Genomic DNA, 21,629 nt, shown 5'->3' on the forward strand with positions numbered 1-21,629 from the left:
ATCCGTATAAAATGAGGTAACTACCTGTTTTTGTTCTCATGTCTTTCTTCAGAAAAAACGGATTTGATCTCTGTTTACTAAATTACAACTTCAGTACAGTCCTGCCTCCCCCAAAATACTCACAGAGCATCTTCGAGGGGCCCAATCTCTTTGATTGCTCGTTTACAGCCTCCTAGTTTACTCCAACAGATAACTGATTCCCTCCTTTGCGTTGAATTCTTGCTAGAATAACCTTCAGAGAGTGACTCATTCTCTCATCTGCAAATTTTTTTTTTTTTTTTTTTTTTTTTTTTTGAGACAGAGTCTCGCTCTGTTGCCTAGGCTGGAGTGCAGTAGTGTGATCTTGGCTCACTGCATCCTCCCTACCCCAGGTTCAAGTGATTCTCATTCTCATCTGCAAATCTTGAGGAGTGCCTCACTATTGTTCCTTCCTCACACCAACCATATCTCAGATAGTGCTATCCATTATCCAGCACATAGCACAATTAAAACCTAATCTGCTCTAATCCCAGTACGTTGGGAGGCTGAAGGTGGATCACCTGAGGTCAAGAGTTCGAGACCAGTGGTCAACATGGGGAAACCCCATCTCTATTAAAAACACACACAAAAAAGCTGGGCGTGGTGGTGGGCGCCTGTAGTCCCAGATATTTGGGAGGCTGAGGCAGGAGAATCGCTTGAACCCGTGGGGCAGAGGTTTCAGTGAGAGGGGATAGTGCTACAGCACTCCAGTGAAAAACTCTGTCAAAAAACAAAACAAAACAAAAAACCTAATCTGCTCAAGTCCACCATGAACAAGCCTGTGGTCTGACAAGGGAGTGCACTTCAGAATTGTGAAATGCTGCCCTCAACAAGGTGTTACGGGTGGGTCTTTGTTCTTAGAGCTCCCAAGATGGCAGCAAGCCTTTTGTTCTCTGACCAGAGGTTCTTGGCCTCACCGATTCCAAGGAATGGAACCTTGGGCCATGCGGCGAGTGTTATAGCTCTATTAGAAGCTGTGGGTCACGGAAGAGAACCATGAAACCCAGCGACTACTGTTCAGCTCAATTAGGCACCTAGCCGTGCAGGAACAATGGTGAGCCTCTAGCTGGAACGGGAGCAGCAAAGGGCACCTCGCTAGATCAGAAACGCAGCGGACACCCTTCTGGATCCGGAGGGGTGGAAGTCAACGGTGGGTCTGTGACAGCAGCGAACAGCAGTGGTGGACAGTGGGTGAAAGCTCACCTCGAGCCGGAAGAAACACGGACCAGAAGAGTGTGCAGTTGCAAGATTTAATAGAGTGAAAACAGAGCTCCCATACAAGAGGAGGGGACCCAAAGGGGGTTGCCCCTCCCTGCTCGAATGCCTGGGATTTATATCCCAATCATTGTCCCTCCCCCTGTGCTCTAAGATGATAAATTATTTGACTATTTCTTTACCTCCTGCTTTTAGCTTAATTAGTGTTTTAGTGAGCCCTCTTTACTACCTGATTGGTCGGGTATGAGCTGAGTTACAAGCCCGGTGTTTAAAGGTGGGTTTGGTCACCTTCCCCAGCTAGGCTTAGGAATTCTTAGTCAGCCTAGGAAATCCAACTAGTCCTATCTCTCAGTCCCCGCTCTCAACAGGAAAATCCAAGTGCTGTCGGGGAGGTTGGCCAACGACCACTCTAACTGCTTCCTGCTGAACTGGGGCATAGTAGGGGTCATGCAGTTGAGATTTCCTTGGGACAGGTGCCTTCAGTGACATCAAACATTGGAGCATGGGCTAGCAGGCCAGTCCAGGGGTCTGTGGTAGAGCTTAGTCATGGACTGCATCTAGGGCTCCATTTGAGGAACTTATAGCTTCGCTTCTGGAAGAGACAAACTTAACAAGGAGGTTAAAGATAAAGGGATTGAAACGTATAGCTTGAAGTGCAGGGGATTATTTCTTTGGCACACTTCACAGGCCCTGACTATCCACTTGATAGATTTGAAAAGGCCTGGTCCAGTAAATAATGATTTGGCCATCTGATGGGTGCTATCAATGCCTAAGTGAAAGGTTTGGTGAAGAGTTTTAAGTAATTTCCATTGCTTAGCTCCAGGCAAAAGTATTTTTCTTTCTTCAGTGGCTAGCCATCCTGAGGGGAGGAAACTATGTCCTTGTGAGGTTCCCCATTCTATTTCTTCTGCTGAGTACTGGGGCTTGGTTTCCCGGAGGGGATTACCCCATACTAGGGGTCCTTCAATAAGCATTTCTAATCGAGGATCCCACCTTGTGGCTTTTTTGGCTTCAATATCCACTTGGCAGTTCCCTTCTATTTCCCTTTCCTTTCCTTTCTGATGACCCTGGAAGTGTAAGACTGCTACCTCTTTAGGTTTCTGTACAGCCAATAATAATCTCCTAATGGCTTCCTGATGTTTGATACGTGTTCCCGCAGAAGTTAGGAATTCCCTTTCTCTCCATATTGCTGCGTGGGCATGGAGGACTAGGTAAGCATACTTAGAGTCTGTATATATATGTACCCTTTTTCCTTCTAATTCTAGTGTATAATGGCCCCTGCTTTTGCTGGGATGTCTCTCGCTAACAAAGGAATGGGGCTTTCAGGCATAATTAGAAAGGCATGTGAAGAGAGTAAAGTTCCCCAGTCACAACTTAGTGGCTGGGAGAAATATCTAGTGACTGCCTGTCCTAGGACCCCTCGGATAGTGACAGATCTGGAGGACAGTTGTCCAGGACAGAAGAGTAAGACTGAGAAGGCTGTGCCAGTGTCCAGGAGACAGTTAACCTCCTGGCCCTCAATGGTCAAGCATACTCGGGGCTCTGTGAGGGTGATGGCACGGGCTGGCGCTTGCCCTGGGCACCCTCAGTCCTGCTGCTGGATCATCTGGTTAGTGGCTTCTGACTCAGAGGACCTTCATCACCTGGGGCAGTGGGCCTTCCAGTGATTCCCTTGACATAAGGGACGTGGAAAAAGGGGTGGCTTATTTCTATTCGGACAGTTTTTTTAAAGTGTCCTTGTAGACTCCACTGGAAGCAAGCCCTAATAGGTATTCGATTTTCCCAGCCTTTGCCTTTTCCAAAGCCTCCAAAGTCTGCTTGCCTGAGGGTCATGACTAAAGTGGTGACCTTCTTTTTATCCCGTTTGTCCTGTTCTGCCCGCTCCTCCTGATCTCTATTATAAAAAAATGGAGGTTGCCAAGTTCAATAGGGTTTCTAAGTTTTGCTCCAGTCCTAAGGTGGACTTTTGAAGTTCTTTCTAATGTCTACAGCTGACTGAGTGATAAACTTATCCTTTAAGATTAGTTGGCCTTCAGTAGAGTCAGGTGAGAGGTATGCTTCCTCAATGCCTCCTTTAGTCTCTCCAGAAAGGCAGTAGGATTTTCTTCCTTTTCTTGTGTTATAGTGGACATCAGTGAATAATTTATAGGCTTCTTACTAGTTTTCCTTAGTCCTTCTAGCACTCAAGTTAGCATTGTCTGTGGCACCAATCTCCATGTTCTGATTCTGCGTCCCAGTGAGGGTCTACACTGGGAACTGCCTGCTGGCCTGTGGGGAATCATTCTCTTTTCTCTGTTGTCATCCTATCATTGACCTGACTGAGATACCAGAGATCGCCAAACTCTCAGGCTGCAGTTAGGGCGGCACTTCTCTCATTTGGGGTTCATGTCTGATCTAGCAGTAACATTGTATCTCTCCATATCAGATCAAAGGATTGTCCTAACCCTTGTAAAACATCAATATAGCCATCCGGGTTGTCTGAGAATTTACCTAGGTCTATTTTAATTTGCTTTAAGTCTGAGAGGGAAAAAGGTACATGCACTCTGGCTGGGCTGAATTCTCCAAAATACATCTTAGGGGCATTTTTTGCCTTGGAGGGAACATTTCCCATCTGAAAAAAGAACATAGGGATGCCAGCACCCCTAGTCATTTCCTGACGAGCATTAGTCCTAGAGCGTCTTCTATGGTCCTAATGCTTATTGCTTTCCAGGGTGCATAACCACCCACGGACCTCTGCTTATCGGATTAGTTACGCTCACCCATGTAGCAGTGCTGCACCTGTTTTCCCACCTTTCTTGACCACAAACAAAGGGGTCCGGGCTCCTGGATTCTAGTGGTCCTTTACCAGCATGCCCAACATTGCCTTTGCACGCAGGGGTGAGTTCCAGAGCTGGGCTGGGTTCCTGAGTATTTCATAACAACCAAGCTGCCCCATCAAGATGCACTCCCATAAACAACAGTTCTTATGCAAATTCATTTCAGAGAGGGTGTAGGTAACCTTTTAAGTCAGGATTGAGATAGAGTTTTTTGATTCTGTAAGTACTTTAAGACTTGGCTGAGTGCAAATAGCTTGCACCTTTGAGCAGACCAATTATTAGGCAATTTTCCTAACTTTGCTTCTACAAGAGTTTCCCTATTAATTACTGAATACCTATTGTGTGTGTGTTTTTTTTCCCTCAATCACCTGGGAGGACCCATCTATTGTCCTGTCCTGATGGGAGTTCCTCCTGGGTCTGGTCAGACCTTTGTATGGTAATTAAGATTTAAATCCCTCATTAGGAAACCTGCTAGGTTAAGGGAATTTTCAGTGGTTAATGTTAAATCACCTTTTTCTAACAGAATAGCCCCACAATTTAAGATTTTTGAGTTAGTAACCTACCTTTTTGCTTTATTTGACTTAGAATAGTTCTGAACTGGTGAGGTGTGCTCACAATGAGATTTCCTCTAAAAGTTATTTTTCTACTTTCTTCTGTTAGCAAAGCAGTTGCCGCCATAGATTGAATGCATTTGGGCCATCCACGGGTGACTGGGTTGAGGATTTTTGATAGGAAGGCTACGGGTTGTCAGTGGTCTCAGTGCTTTCGGGCTATGCCCTTGTTTAACAACAAGTTAGTATTGGAATGTTATAGGGTCATGGAAAAGACCTTCAATTATTAATTATAGGTTCTAAATTTACCTTGCTTCTAAAGGAATAGGGTACATGTCTTTTCTTTACTACTCTCTTTCTTTCTCTCTTTGACTTTGTCTCTTTCTTTGACACCCTCTTTGACTTTCTGTCTCTTCCTCTCTCTCTCTGCCTCTTTTCCTCTCTCTTTCCTCTCTTTGTAGATGGATTTTGGAAACACAGAGGAAGGACGTTCCCTTGTTGCTCCCATTTGCCGGTATAGGAATAGGCGCCTCCCTTTAATTTACTCAATTCGCTTTCATCCTAATCTATTATGTTGTCGTAGACCTAGTTCCAGTTGTTAAAGTATTGGGTTATCAGTTCTAAGGCCCTGGCCAAGGAGCCAAGGCTTGGAGATTGTATTGCAGGGAGGGTAAGCTGAGTAGAAACTGGGGGGAGGAGAGCATCTTATACAATGGGAAAGCAATTCTCTTAGCCATTTACAAACTTGGGGCCCTGGCAAGGGTGGTGGGGAATGGGTCCAACATAACTGCCCATGTCGAAGGTATATACCTAAATTCGGGGGGGCACCAGGGGCAAGACTCCCTGGGTTCATAGCCTAGATGCCTAAGGATGCAGCATAGAGCTTCCCTAGATCCCTTTGGTGATAAAACTTGCTTTAATACTTGGGAGAGGGAGTGAAAGTCTGAAGCACTACTATCTAGCAGGCAGGGATCAGAGGAAGTAGATTCCGAGATAAGGAGAATTTTGGGGCTACACTTTCAAGAAAGTTGTGGTCGGGACCCAGGAGGTATGGGTCAGAAGGAGAGGTAGGGGTGCACGCATGGTGACTGTTGAGTAGAGACTTCTGGCTATGCCATGATCTCCATCAGCCAATGCTGGGAGTTCGGGATGACAACTTTCTGCCTCTAGTCGGCCCTCAGCTTCCCCCAGGAAAATTGTGAAAGCGGAAGCTGGTTCCAGGCAGACCAACTCTTCCAACCCAGAAGGGTTGGGGGTTGTTAGAAAGCCTTTTCCCAGGAAGCCTCACACCTGAGTCTTAAGTTTGGCGGCCATGCTAATCATTTTTAACCAGCTGACAGGTGCCCAGTATTTTCCTCCAATTCTAAGGAAGAATAGGACCGAATAGCAAGTGAAAGTGGTCCGATATTAGTCACCGCTTTGGAGAATCCTTGTATGAGGCTACCAAATGTTTTTTTTTTTTTTTTTTTTTTTTTTTTTTTTTTTTTTTTTTTTTTTGAGACGAGTCTCGCTCTCCGCCCAGGCTGGAGTGCAGTGGCCGGATCTCAGCTCACTGCAAGCTCCGCCTCCTGGGTTCACGCCATTCTCCTGCCTCAGCCTCCCGAGTAGTTGGGACTACAGGCGCCCGCCACCGCGCCCGGCTAGTTTTTTGTATTTTTTAGTAGAGACGGGGTTTCACCGTGTTAGCCAGGATGGTCTCGATCTCCCTCGTGATCCAAGTCTCGGCCTCCCAAAGTGCTGGGATTACAGGCTTGAGCCACCGCGCCCGGCCGAGGCTACCAAATGTTATTGGTGGTTCTTTGTTCTTAGAGCTCCCAAGATGGCGTGGGCCACTCCCAAGATGGTGGCAAGCCTTTTGTTCTCTGACCAGAGGTTCTTGGCCTCACAGATTCCAAGGAATGGAACATTGGGCCATGTGGTGAGTGTTATAGCGCTATTAGAAGCCGTGGATCACAGAAGAGAACCGTGAAACCCAGCGACTAGTGTTCCGCTCAATTAGGACAAACCTGGGCACTTAGCTGCACAGGAACAATGGTGAGCCTCTAGCCCAAACGGGAGCAGCAATGGGCACCTCGCTGGATCCGAAACACAGTGGACATCCTGCCGGATCCGGAGGGATGGAAGTCAATGGGAGGTCTGTGGCGGCGGTGAACAGCAGTGGTGGACAGTGAGCGAACGCTCACCTCGAGCCGGAAGAAACATTGACCAGAAAAGTGTGCAGTTGCAAGATTTAATAGTGTGAAAACAGAGCTCCCATACAAGGGGAGGGGACCCAAAGGGGGTTGCCCCTCCATGCTTGAATGCCTGGGGTTTATATCCCAGTCATTGTCCCTCCCACTATGTTCTCAGATAATAGATGATTTGACTATTTCTTTACCTCCTGCTTTTAGCCTAATTGGTATTTTAGTGAGCCGTCTTCACTACCTGATTGGTTGGGTGTGAGCTGAGTTTCAAGCCCTGTGTTTAAAGGTGGGTTTGGTCATCTTCCCCAGCTAGGCTTAGGAATTCTTAGTCGGCCTAGGAAATCCAGCTAGTCCTATCTCTCAAAGGGAACTCTAGCAGCTGCATTCTCATGGAAATGTTTAGATTAATTAGAGGACAAACCTTTTTTTTTTTTTGAGACAGAGTCTCCGTCTGTCGCCCAGGCTGGAGCACAGTGGTGCAATCTTGGCTCACTGCAACTGCTGCCTCCTGGGTTCAAGGAATTCTTGTGCCTCATCCTCCCAAGTAGTTGGGATTACAGGCTTGCACCACCACACCCTGCTAATCTTTTTTTTTTTTTTTTTTTTTTTTTTTTTTTTTGTATTTTTAGTAGAGTCTGGTTTCCCCATGTTGGCCAGGCTGGTCTTGAACTCCCGACCTCAAATGATCCTCCCATATCAGCCTTCCAAAGTGTTGGGATTACAGGCATGAGCCACTGCACCTGGCCCGAGGACAAACTTTCCTTGTGTGTCTACAAATGAGTGAATGAAAGATCATTTTTAGAGAATGAAACCTAATTTCAAGAGCGCAGAGAGAGGGCAGAGACTTCTGGGGTCTGAGCTCTCCCATGTGACGTTCACGCCCTGGGACTGTAGTAACTTCTCGTGTGTGTGTGTCCTCAATCTTCCTGGCATGTGACGACGAACCCCAAGTTTATACTCCAGACAACATAGCCGCTTCAAAACCTGAGAAATAGCAGGACCGTATGAGGATTCTTGACCTGTGGCCCAACCTCTCTGCCCTGTTTGCCCAGCACCAGCCTCCTGGAATAACAGAGATGGCTAAAGCAAAACCTCCTCTGTGTTTACAAATTGTTCTCAAAGACATGGTTTAATCTCATCCTCCTTCAGATCTGTGAGATAGCTATTATTTCTATTTAAAGAGACAAGACACTAGGGCACAGAGAAGTTAAGTAATTCGTTCACGGTCACAGAGTTAATTGATAGCAGAGCCATGATGTGAACTGAGATATTCCATCTCCTGGAGGAGTTCGTCTGTATCTAAATCCAAATTATTACTAAGCTTTGAGCTACAATCTTTCTTTTCTTTCGTTTTGTTTTCTTTTCTTTTTTGAGACAGAGTCTTACTCTGTCACCCAGGCTGGAGTGCAGTGGCGTGATCTTGGCTAACTGTCGCCTTGACCTCCCTGGGCTCAGCTGAGCCTCCTGAGTAGCTGGGACCATAGGCATGTGCCACAACGCCCAGCTAATTTTTGTACTTTTTGTAGAGACAGGATTTTGCCATGTTCCCCAGGCTGGTCTCAAATTCTTGGGCTCAAGGGATCCGCCTGCCTCTGCCTCCCAAAGAGCTGGGATTACAGGCATGAGCCACTGTGCCCAGCCTATGATACTTCTGTAAGAAAAATATTGGTTATAGCCACCAAGTTATGTTACCACAAGAAATGACTCATTATTAGCTGCAGGCTTAGAATGTTCATAGCCAAAAGCCATATTTCATTCTGTGTTGAACTCATTAATTTAAACCATTCCTAATTTTTTATTGTGATGAGTCAATAGATATTTACAGTTAATAAATCAAGAAAAACAAATATAAGTATATTACATATACCAATTCAATGGTAATCAACAATATAACTTAAAAGCAAACTATTAATAAATCTGGGTAATGGGTGTGGAGTGTGGGTGTTGTGGAGATGGGTGCAAGAGACATTTGTTTTTCATTTAAAACAATTCAGTACAGTCTAAATTTTTCAAATGTGCAAATGTTACTTCTATAAATTAAAAAAAAATTATTTTATTTTATTTTATTTGAGACAGAGTCTTGCTCTGTCACCCAGGCTGGAGTGCAGTGGTGCAATCTCGGCTCACTGCAACCTCTGCCTCCTGGGCTCAAGCAATTCTCCTGCTTCAACTTCCCAAGTAGCTGGATTCACAGGCGTGTGCCACCACGGCTGGCTAATTTTTGTATTTGTAGTTAAGATGGGGTTTCACCATGTTGGCCAGGCTGATCTCAAACTCCTGACCCTGTGATCTGCCTGCTTCGACCTCCCAAAGTGCTGGGATTACAGTCATGAGCCACTGTTCTGGGCCTAAAAAAATTTTTTTTAATAGAAAAATGAAGTAAAAAATATTTTATCAATGAGTGATTGCTTAGTCATATGTAGTGCTATGTAGCCAAAAAAAAAAAAAAAAAAAAAAAAAGGTACCTCTATACAAATTTTAAGAAGAACACATTGCAGAATGATACTAGAATAATACTATTTATTTCCAAGTGTGTGTGTGCGTGTGTGTAGATAAACTTGCATACCAAACTGGAAGGATATATACCAAAGTGTAGGAATAAAGAAAGAGTAGGGAGGAGAGAAAGACTTTATTTACTTTCTTTCTTTTCTTTTTTTTTTTTTTTTTTTGAGATGGAGTCTCGCTCTGTTGCCCAGGCTGGAGTGTAGTGGCGCCATCTTGGCTCACTGCAACCTCCACCTCCTGAGTTCAAGTGATTCTTCTGCCTCAGCCTCCTGAGTAGCTGGGACTACAGGTGCACACCACCACACACAGGTAATTTTTGTATTTTTAGTAGAGACAGGGTTTCACCTTATTTGCCAGGCAGGTCTTGAAATCCTGACCTCATGGTCCTCCTGCCTCAACCTCCCAAAGTGCTGGGATTACACGCGTGAGCCACTGTGCCCAGCCGATTACTTTCTGTCACGCGCGTCCATGTGAAGAGACCACTAAACAAGCTTTGTGTGAGCAATAAAGCTTTTTAATCACCTGGGTGCAGGCGGGCTGAGTCCGAAAAGAGAGTCAACGAAGGGAGATGGGGGTGGGGCCATTTTATAGGATTTGGGAGGTAGTGGAAAATTATAGTCAAAGGGGTTTGTTCTCTGGTGGGCATGGACGGGGGTCATAAGGTGCTCAGTGGTGGAGCTTCTGAGCCAGGAGAAGGAATTTCACAACGTAATGTCATCAGTTAAGGCAAGAATTGGCCATTTTCACTTCTTTTGTGATTCTTCACTTGCTTCAGGCCGTCTGGATGTATACATGCAGGCTTGAGCTCAGAGGCCTGACACTTTCCATACTTCTATATATTGTTTGATATTTTTCAGGGAACATGTGCGTTGAATATGAATGTATATGGACAATTCTGCAGGTTCAAAGCTAAAGTGATTCTGCGTGTTTTCCTTTTCTTTTCATGCCATGAAAGAGCCCAAATGCGGTTGTATGGTGTTATGTATGAGAGTCAGGATCTTACACTGATTTGTAGTGAGGAAATCCACTGGTTCTCTGCTCCATGGTATTGTTGCAGAAGGGAAGTTTATGAGTCAAATAACTCCACTCTTGTGCCTTAACGTCACCACAGAGCTGACCAAAAGTCTGACTCATGTTTCTTTTTATATTGTTAGATTTCCTTTCTCTGCTTGGTTTTGAGCATATGTCACCAGAACACATGGAATTTAAATCCCCAAATCTAGAATTAATATTTCGTGACTGTAACAAGGTATCTGTCCCACGCTTTGGAATTCTGGACTTTGGGTCTTGATTTACCCTGGTACTTATTAGAATCTTTTTGAGACCTTGGCAATGAAATGGTTGACTTTGAGCCTTGGTATCTTCATCTGTATCATGAAGATGTTAATAATATTAATCCCACAGTATTATTGCCAAGATCAAATGGGATAACCTATATGAAAGCCTTTGAAAATTATAAGCAATATACAAATAAATATAACATACTATTATTTTATTAGTCCTAGTAACAAAAAGATACTTAATTCTCACTGACTACAGGGTTAGAGAATGAACATGCCCTGCCTTACTTCTCCTTTCCATGCCGTGCAAAATGTTCCCGCAACTCCATCCCACAAAAAAAGATTTGCTTGGCAGTACAATTTTGATTGCTTGATGTTTCCATAGTGGTGTACCAAGAATCATAGGCAAGACAAGGAACTTGTAGCAAAATATTTCGTTGTTCTGTCCCCAGCCCAGATTTGTCCCCAGCAATACCAGGTTATTTATACCTTTTCTTCCCTTTATACTTGGCTCCTAGGAGAGCCAGGGGCCATGGCCTGTGCAGTGTTTTATTAAAGGGTCTTCCAGTAGGATTGTAATGGTTTTAAAAGATGATCACAAATTCTTTGACATTTCTCCCATTGAGTGTGGGATCTATATTCCCTTCCTTTGAATCTGGGTGGATTCATGACTGCTTTGACTGATAGAGTATGGCAGAAGTGTTGCTCTGTGAATTTCAAGCCTAAGTTATAGAAAACCATGCAGCCTCTGCCTTGTTAACTAGGACATTTGTTTATAGATTCTTGTCATCATAAAAAGTCCAGCTACCCTGAGCCACTGTGCTAGAGAGGCAATGTGTAGATGCTGTGATCAGTAATCCCTGTTTAGCCTGGTCTTCTAGCCAAGATATCAGAAACACGAGGGAAACCAGCTTGGACCCGCCACACCACTCTGCATGCCAGATGAATGCCAAGTGTCCTCCACTAATGCCTCATGGAACAGAATTCTCCACCTGGTCTCTGCTTAAATTCATGACCTACAAAATTGTTTTGGGGTAGCTTGTTACATAATAATTGGTAACCAGAACAGGAACGATAACCCCATTATAGTTCAACTTTTGGACAGATTACGCATAATTATGGGGGTCAATTTATCTTTCTTTTTTCTTTCTTTGCAGTGAATTTTTTTTTTTTACAGAGTCTTGCTTTGTTGACCAGGTTGGAGTGCAGTGGTGCCATCTTGGCTCACTGTAGCCTCAACTTCTTGGGCTCAAGCAATCCTCCCACCTCAGCTTCCCAAGTAGTTGGGACTACAGGTGCGTGTCACTGTGCTTGGCTAATTTTTGGTTTATTTTTTGTAGAGATGACATCTCACTCTGTTGCCTGGTCTCAAACTCCTGGGCTCAAGTGATCCTCCCATTATGGCCCCCAAAGTGCTGGGATTGTAAGCATGAGCCATGATGCCTGGCCTTCCTACGGCACTCAGTATTCCAAGAGGTCTCCCATCCAAGCACTAACCAGGCCCAACTCTGCTTAGTTTCTGAGATCAGATAAGTTCCTTTTATTAAAAAAGAAATAGAGCTTACTGACTATTTTTGATAACTAGGTATTTAGATAAAGACTTCCAAAGAGATATCCTAAGCTTGAACTCTTACCCCAAATAGGGAGCACCAGAGCTTCTTTGCTGTCATCTTGCCTGAGAAACTTCCTTGCACTGGGGCTACTGAGTCAACAACATTCTTCATAAAAAGAATTTTCCTTTGGGAGTCTGAGGCCGGTGGATAATTGAGGCCAGGAGTTTGAGACCAGCCTGGCCACTTGGTGAAACTCTGTCTCTATAAAAAAATACAGAAATTAGCCAGGTGTAGTGACAGGTGCCTGTAGTCCCAGATACTCAGGAGGTTGAACCTGGGAGAGGGAGGTTGCAGTGAGCCAAGATTGTGCCATTGCACTCCAGCCTGGGTGACAGAGCAAGACTCCGTCTCAAAAAAAAGAAAAAAAAAGAATTTGGTAAGAATATTCATAGGTACTCACCATTTCTCTTAGGTAAAGAGCTAAGAGTGGAATTCCTGGGTTATGGGATAGATATATGTTTAACTTGGCAGGAAATTGCTAATTTGTCAAAGTATTTATATTGTTTTACACCTCCATTAGGAAAGTATGAGTGATCATTCCTCATCTCACCAACATTTGGTATTGTCAGGTGGGGTTTTTTTTTTTTCATTTAATTTTGGTGAATTCTTTTTTTTTTTTTTTTTTTTTTTTTTTTTTTTTTTTTTTTGAGACGGAGTCTGGCTCTGTCGCCCAGGCTGGAGTGCAGTGGCCGGATCTCAGCTCACTGCAAGCTCCGCCTCCCGGGTTCACGCCATTCTCCGGCCTCAGCCTCCCGAGTAGCTGGGACTACAGGCGCGCCACCTCGCCCGGCTAGTTTTTTGTATTTCTTAATAGAGACGGGGTTTCACCGTGTTAGCCAGGATGGTTTCGATTCCTGACCTCGTGATCCGCCCGTCTCGGCCTCCCAAAGTGCTGGGATTACAGGCTTGAGCCACCGCGCCCGGCCAATTTTGGTGAATTCTAATTTATGTGTTTTGTTTTTGTTGTTGTTGTTGTTGTTGTTGTTGCTGCTGCTGGTGTTTTTGGTATTGTATCTTAGAAATTGTTGACTAATCCAAAGTCACAAAGATTTACACCTGTGTTTTCTTCCAAGCGTTTTATAGCTTTAGCTCTTACTTTTAGGTGTATGATCCCCTTTGAGTTAACTTTTGTACCTGATGTGAAGAAATGGTCCAAACTGATTCTTTTGCATGTGGATATCCAGATGTCCTAGGATCTGTTGTAAAGACGGTTCTTTCCTTACTGAGTTGCCTTGATCCCTTTGTGGAAAATCAGCTGACCATAAATGTATGGATTTATTTCTGGACTCTCAATTCGACTGATGTATATGCCTATCCTTATGCATAGTTTTAATTGTGGTAATTCACTGTAGTCTTTTTTTTTTTTTTGGCGGAGTCTCGCTCTGTGGCCCAGGCTGGAGTGCTGTGGCCGGATCTCAGCTCACTGCAAGCTCCGCCTCCCGGGTTCACGCCATTCTCCTGCCTCAGCCTCCCGAGTAGCTGGGACTACAGGCGCCCGCTACCTCGCCCAGCTAGATTTTTGTATTTTTTAGTAGAGACGGGGTTTCACTGTGTTAGCCAGGATGGTCTTGATCTCCTGACCTCGTGATCCGCCCGTCTCGGACTCCCAAAGTGCTGGGATTACAGGCTTGAGCCACCGCGCCCGGCCCACGGTAGTCTTAATTGTGGCAATTCATCATAGTCTTAATTTGCATTTAATTGTATTTTCCTGATGACTAATAATTGCCCTAGAAAGTTCCTTCTTACCCATGCCAGTCAATCCCTTTCCTCAGCCCCATTCCCCCAGAGCTAGCCACTGTTTTGATTAGTTTCCACTGTAGATGAGTTTTAACCTGTTCAGGACCATTATATGAAAGGATTCACACAGTGTACACTTTTCAGTATGGGCTTCTTTCACTCAGCCTGTTTTTGAGATTTATCCATGTATGGTGTATATCATAGTTTGTTCCTTTCAGAAGAAATTTTTACCACAAAGATTTTCAAATTTATCTCAACTTACTTCTTTTTATTTAATTTGTATGTGAAAAATTTTAGCCTATTTTTTACATTTCTCATCCAATTGCAGATTATTTTAAATTTGCAGTTTTAGCTTTGCCCAGTTTTGGATCTCTAACGTTTTGCTTATTTCTGGTTTTTGTCAAGCCCAGGCACTTAACTTCCGCTAGTCCCTTGAAGGCTGTACCACAGTCAAGGGCCATTTTCTTCCTTCTTTTAAAGCTCACATACATTGCCATTTTTTTATTAGCTGACGTGTGTATTTATCCAAACATCTGATTTATTCCAGCTTTAGATTATATTTTTGCATCTGAGTTATTAAAATACACATTTAGTTTACAATACCTACAAGCATTTATCAAAAATTTACTGAAGTTATTCATGGTATTTTGGGGGGAAACACTATCTAAAAGGGACCCGTGATTATTTGTTTATTTATTTACTGCACTTGATTTTGCAGACGAGTCTGGAAGTGTTAGTTGCAAAGGTATGCATTTGCTTCTCTGGCTACAAGAAAGAACAGAAATGCACAAAGAGGAGCAGTGTGAAGAAGAAGAGGCGCTGATCCCCAGACCGACCAAAGCCCGCACTCCGCTGCATCCTGCGCCCAGCGCCCATGTCCCACCACGGTCGCTGCCACCATGCCCGGGAGTAAGGCTGAAGGGGATGCTAAAGGAGATAAAGCCAAGGTGAGGTAGAACCGCAGAGAAGATCCACAAGGTTGTCTGCTAAACCTGCTCCTGCAAAGCCAGAGCCCAAGCCTAAAAAAGGCCTCTGCAAAAAAGAGACAGAAGGTACCGAAAGAGAAAAAGGGAAAAGCTGATGCTGGCAAGGAGGGGAATAACCCTGCAGAAAATAGAGATGCCAAAACAGACTAGGCACGGAAAGCTGAAGGTGCTGTAGATGCCAAGCGAAGTGTGTGCATTTTTGATAACTGTGTACTTCTGGTGACTGTACAGTTTGAAATACTATTTTTTTTTTTTTTTTTTTTTTTGAGACGGAGTCTTGCTCTGTCACCCAGGCTGGAGTGCAGTGGCGCAATCTCGGCTCACTACAAGCTCCGCCTTGCGGGTTCACACCATTCTGCTGCCTCAGCCTCCCGAGTAGCTGGGACTACAGGCGCCCGCCACCGCGCCCGGCTAATTTTTTGCATTTTTAGTAGAGACGAGGTTTCACTGTGTTAGCCAGGATGGTCTTGATCTCCTGACCTCGTGATCCGCCCGTCTTGGCCTCCCAAAGTGCTGGGATTACAGGCGTGAGCCACCACGCCCAGCCTGAAATACTATTTTTTAATCAAGTTTTATCAAAATGCAGATTTTGTTTTGCTTTTTTTTGTTTTTGTTTTTTTAAGCTATGTTGTTACTACACAGAACACTTAATTATTGTTTTGAGGGGAAGGGCTATGTGTCACTAATAGAAAGTCCTCGAGGCTGGACTGATGTGGGGAAAACACCTTTTCCTTCTAGTTTTGAGAGACTTCCTCTTGGGCCCCGGGAGGAGGGATTCGCTGACTTTGACACACATGGCCACCTTGGTACAAAACCCTTGTGGTATGAAAAAACAAATTCATTTTTTATGTCCTCTTCTTTCTACCTTTCAGAATAGACTTAAATCCCTTAAACCCAGACATCTTCTAGGAGCTGACCTCCAATAACTGGTTACCAGTGTGTCAGACAATCTGGACTTTCCCCTCAAAAGAGCAGTGGTTCCTGTTTCTAGGTTGGGGATCTTCAGATAAATTGTGTCATTTTCATTTCACTTCCTGAAAGCCAGGGTCGGCTCACGACAAGTTGTTAAACAGCATATGCTAAATGTGAAATGTCAACCCTCACTCTAAACTTTCCCTGTTCAGAGCATCAGAGGAAGACTTCACTGGATGTTACAGTGGCTTTCTGATTTTTGGTAGTCCATTGAAGAAGGGAGTTTGAAAGTTGTTGTATACTGTTAACGATTGTCTGCCCATGTGCTGCCCCAAATACCACGATTCTTTATGGAAATTATCTTTAATAAAGCTGGATACAGTTTGGCTTGGGAAAAAGAAATGCACAAAGAAGGCAAAGTGAGCTTGTGCTGTTCTGAAGAATAACCTGAAGAAGAGTGAGTTTGTGGGATAGCCAGTCTCCTCACCTTTTCCACCTTCACTCTTGAATTCTTGGTCTCCTCTGGCTCCTGTCTTTTTTGTCCCTTTTTTTCCCCCCAAATAATACCTGCCTTAGGCAAAATTATCAAATCAACCCCCCTGCCAGTACTCCCGTTGCTGCCTGATTCTCCTCCTTTATTCCTCTGTGTAAGCCCCCTTATGCTGAACCTCCAACCCTCAGGGTTCAACCAGACAGACAAAACCAGCAGGAAATATACATTAAGAGAGTTTTTGCACAGAATTGGCTTGTGTGATGGTGGCAGCTCGCAAGACACCCTAGAAAAGCAGGCCTGGTCTCTTAGACACCAGCTGAAGTTAACTACAGAGAAATTTCTTCTTCTGCAGAGAAGCCTTAGTTCTGCAATTACAACCTTTCCACAGATTAAATCAGGCCCACTCAGATGATTTAGAATAATCTCTCTTACGTAAAGTCAACTGATTATGGATTTAATTCACATCAACAAATTACCTTCATTGAAACACCTAAATTAGTGTTTGATTGAATAAGAGGGGACTGTAGTCTAGCCAAACTGACACATAAAGCTGACCATCGCACTCTATTTCCTACAGGAGTTGGCTTTCACATACTGGCTCAACTGGTAACTAAAATGTAGCTGATAGAAGCTGAATGCTCAAGAGTAGTTTTGTTTTATGAAGAAATCTTCAAGAAACAATATGAAATAAAAATAGCAAAGGTATGTGTGGGGTGGGGTACCTATTCAAAAGGCAAGAACTGCTCACAGGCATGGTCACCCTTTCTCATTGTCCCCTCAATCTCGTGAAATATCAGCCATTCGGAATCTTTTATGTTATCTCTACGTAGTCCTCTACCATCCCCACCAATGTACCCACCCAACAGCTCTTGACCAGCACCTCCAGGTTTCCTCCCATGAAAACACCTTGAGATCTACACCTAACATCTACTTTTAGGCTTCCCCCATCTTCTCAGCCCTGTGCATATATTTAGGGACCACACTTTTCTCTCATATTTAATTTGTCTCCTGTGGAAGTCTTTATGAAGATCAAATTATTCATGTATTCATCCATCAAATGTATGTCTAGGGCAATGGCAGGTGGTGCATATAAAATAAATGAATTCACTTCCTCTGTGTCCTGGGCTTGTTTCATCCTGTCCCTGTGTGCTAGAAGCCCAGGACACAGAGGAAGAAGCAGTGTGTTCTGACTGAGGGATTTCGGAAAGCTGAATAGAGTCCATCAGCTGGTTAAGAAGGATTTTGATGGATGGAGAAGAGCATTTCAGGTTTAGTGGACTACATGAACAAATGCAAGGAGTCCTGAAGATGAAGGCATGATTCAGAGCCTGCTCCTGGATTTGGATGCAGTATGTCGCTGGCTGAAGAGTCACATTTGGGGCACCAGGTTTTCACCAGCCTCACTTCATTTAAATGAGACTGAAGCCTACTGATAATTAGAAGACACTAAGGCTTAGGACAGATTTAGAAGAAGTGGTTAAAAAGGTGGAATGTCAGAGAATACAATACCCGAAAGTCAAGGGAGGATGTTGTAAATTATGTTTTGTTGCCACAGACATAAATCTAATGTCTTGTGACTCAGTGCTCAGCTTTCTGTCTTGCTGGGCTGCTCTGTTTGAGTCCTTTGGCTAGAGATAGCAGGCTTTTCTTGGTGTTTTTTCTCCCCCGTGCACAGTGACACAAGCTTCTCCAGCACATAGTCCACAAAATCTTTTTTATTTTTATTTATTTATTTTTTGAGACAAGATCTTGCGCTGTCGCCCATGCTGGAGTGCAGTGTCGCAGTCACAGCTCACTGCAGACTTGAACTCATGGATTCAAGCAATTCTCCTGCCTCAGCCTCTCAAGCAGCTGGGACTACAGGTGTGTGCCACCATGCCCAGCCAATTTTTAAATTTTTGGTAGGCACAAGTCTTGCTATGTTGCTCAGGCTCAGGATATCTTTATAAAGTTTTTTCCTTTTTTATTTTTTTGTGGGGGGAAGACACAGTCTCACTCTGTTACCCAGGTTAGAGTGCAGTGGTGTGATCACAGCTCACTGCAGCCTTGACCTTCTGGGCTCAAGTGATCTTCCTACCTCAGCCTCCTGAGTAGCTGGGACTACAGGTGCATGCCACCGTGCCCAGCTATTTTAATTTTATTTTTTTAAATAAGAGACAAGGACTTGCTATGTTGCCCAGGCTGGTCTTGAACTCCTGGGCTCAAGTGGATCCTCCTGCCTTAGCCTCTCCCGAAGTGCTTGAGTTACAGGTGTGAACTACTGTCCTTGACCTTTAAAGTTTAAAATCATTTTTTTTTTTAGGTATCCTTTACCTGCAATAAAATGTACTCATTTCAAGTATACAGTCCTATGAATTTTTTCTTTTCTTTTTCTTTCTTTCTTTTTTTTTTTTTGAGATGGAGTCTTGCTCTGTCGCCCAGGCTGGAGTGCAGAGGCACGATCTCGGCTCACTGCAAGCTCCGCCTCCCGGGTTCACGCCATTCTCCTGCCTCAGCCTCCTGAGTAGCTGGGACTACAGGCGCCCATCACCACGCCAGGCTAATTTTTTTGTATTTTTAGTAGAGACAGAGTTTCACCGTGTTAGTCAGGATGGCCTCAATCTCCTGACCTCGCGATCCGCCTGCCTTGGCCTCCCAAAGCGCTGGGATTACAGGCGTGAGCCACTGCGCCGGGCTTTTTTTTTTTTTTTTTTTTTTGAGACACAGTCTCACTGTGGTCACTCAGGCTGGAGTGCGGGGACATGATCATAATTCACTGCAGCCTTGAACTCCTGGGCTCAAGTGATCCTCTCACCTTAGCCTCCTGAGTATCTAGGACTACAGGCATGTGCCACCATGCCTGGCTAACTTTTTTTTTTTTTTTGGTAGATAGCAGGGTCTCACTGCATTGCTCATTGTTCAGGCTGCTTTTGAATTCCTGGTTGCAAGTGATCCTCCTTCTTCGGCCTCCCATCTGGAACTATAGGTGTGAGCTAGCATGCCCAGCCTTGAACTTTGAAAAATACATGCAATTATGTAACTATCATTATAAGATACAGAACTTTTTCATCATCAAAAAGTTTTCTTTTTTTTTTTTCTTTTTTGAGACAAAGTCAACCTCCATCTCCTGGGTTCAAGCGATTCTCCTGCCTCAGCCTCCCGCGTAGCTGGGATTACAGGCACACACCACTATGCCCAGCTAATTTTTGTATTTTTTAGTAGAGACAGAGTTTCACCGTGTTGGCCAGGCTGGTCTGGATCTCCTGACCTCAAATGATCCACCTGCCTCAGCCTCCCAAAGTGCTGGGATTACAGGTGTGAGCCACCATGCCCAGCCAAAAGTTTTCTTATTTAAGATGTTAATACTACCCACAGTGAACTACAGATTCAATGTGATTCCTATCAAAATCCTAACAATGGCTGGGCATGGTGGCTCACCCCTGTGATCTCAACACTTTGGGAGACCGAGGAGGGAGGATTGCTTGAGGCCAGGAGTTCAAGACCAGCCTGGGCAACATAGTGAGACGCCCCCAGCTCTCAAAAAAAAAAAACAAAAAAAAAAAAAAAAAAAAAAAAAAATCTAACAACCTTTCTTGCAGAAATAGGAAAATACATCCTAAGATTCATAAGGAATCTCCAGGGACCCCAAATTGCCAAAACAATCTTGAAAAAGAAGAAGAAAGTTGGACTTCTTACACTTTCCAGTTTCAAAACTTACTACAAAACTATAATAATCAAAATAGTGTGGTTCTGGCCTAAAGAAGGACATATGGATCAGTGGATTCAGAAGTAAACCCTCAGATTTAGGGTCAAATGATTTTTGACAGGAGTGTCAAGACCATTCAGTAAGAAAAGGATAGTCTTTTTCAACAAATGACAATGGGAAAACTGGATATTCACATGTGAAAAAAAAAAAGAAGTTGGACCCTTACCTTACACCATATACAAAAATCAAATAAAAATGGATTACAGACCTACATGTAAGAACTAAAACTATAAAACTCAAATGAAAACATAGGGGAAAAGTTTTGTGGCATTGTTTTAGCAATGATTTATTAGCTATAACTCAAAAAGGATAGGCAACAAAAGAAAAAAGATAAATTAGATCCCATCAAAATTAAAAACTTGTACATCAAAGGACACTATCAACAGATTATAAAGGTGACCCAGGGAATGGGAGAAAATACATGCTAGCTAATCATAGCTCTGATAAGTCATTGATATCTAGAATATATAAAGAAGAAATATATTTCAACAACAACAAAAAACCAAACAACCCAATTTTTAAAGTGGGGCAAAGGACTTGAATGGGATTTCTTCAAAGGAGATATACAAATGGAAAATAAGCACATGAAAAGATGCTTAACATCACTAATTATTAGGGAAATGCAAATCAAAACCACAAGGATGCCTGGCCTGGTGGCATGTGCCTGTAGAGTCTGGGCTATTAGGGAGGCTGAGGCAGGAGGATCCTTTGAGCCCAGGAGTTTGAGGAGTGGGTGATAATTGCACCTGTGAATAGCCACTATATTCCAGCCTGGACAACATTGCAAGATCCTATTTATTTAAAAAATCTGCATACAAGGAGTTACTACTTTCCACTTTACACTCATTAGAATGGCTATTATACACACACACACACCTATAGGTGTTGGCAAGATGTGGAAAAATTGGAACCTTTGTGCATTGGTGGGAATGTAAAAACATGCAACTAGGCTGGGCATGGTGGCTCATGCCTATAATCCCAGCACTCTGGGAGGCGGAGATGGGCTGAACACTTGAAGTTAGGAGTTCGTGACCAGCTTGGCCAACATGGAAAATCATGTCTGTACTAAAAATACAAAAATTAGCTGGGTGTAGTGGCATGTGCCTCTAGTCCCAGCTACTTGGGAGGCTGAAGCAGAAGAATCACTTGAACTCAGGAGGCAAAGTTTTCAGTGAGCCAAGACTATGCCACCGCACTCCAACCTGGGCGACAGGGCAAGACTCCATCTCAAAACAAACAAACAAAAAAAACCCAAAAACGACAGTAACAACAATAAAAACCACGCAACTGCTATGGAAGATGGTGTGGTGTTTCTTCAAAAAATTAAACATAAAGTTACTGTATGATCCAGCCTTTCTACTTCTGATTATAGACCCCCAAAAAAGTGAAAGCAAAAACTTGAACAGATGCTTGTACATCCATATTCACAGCAGCATTATTCACAATAATCGAAGGAAGCAACCCAAGTGCCCACAGGTGGGTGAAAGAATAAACACAATGTGTGTACGCACAGTGGAATATTATTCAGCCTGAAAAAGGAAGAAGATTCTAACACATGTTCCAACATGGATGAAA

General features: G+C 43.7%; 1 pseudogene; it reads left to right on the forward strand.

Annotated features, from left to right (window-relative positions):
• Positions 1–17,390, forward strand: part of LOC126959015 (putative Dresden prostate carcinoma protein 2) — a 42,751-nt pseudogene extending 25,361 nt beyond the window's left edge.
• Positions 17,391–21,629: the final 4,239 nt, after the last annotated feature.

Source organism: Macaca thibetana, chromosome 7 (genome assembly GCF_024542745.1).
Source record: "Macaca thibetana thibetana isolate TM-01 chromosome 7, ASM2454274v1, whole genome shotgun sequence".
In the NCBI taxonomy this organism is placed as follows: Eukaryota; Metazoa; Chordata; class Mammalia; order Primates; family Cercopithecidae; genus Macaca; species Macaca thibetana.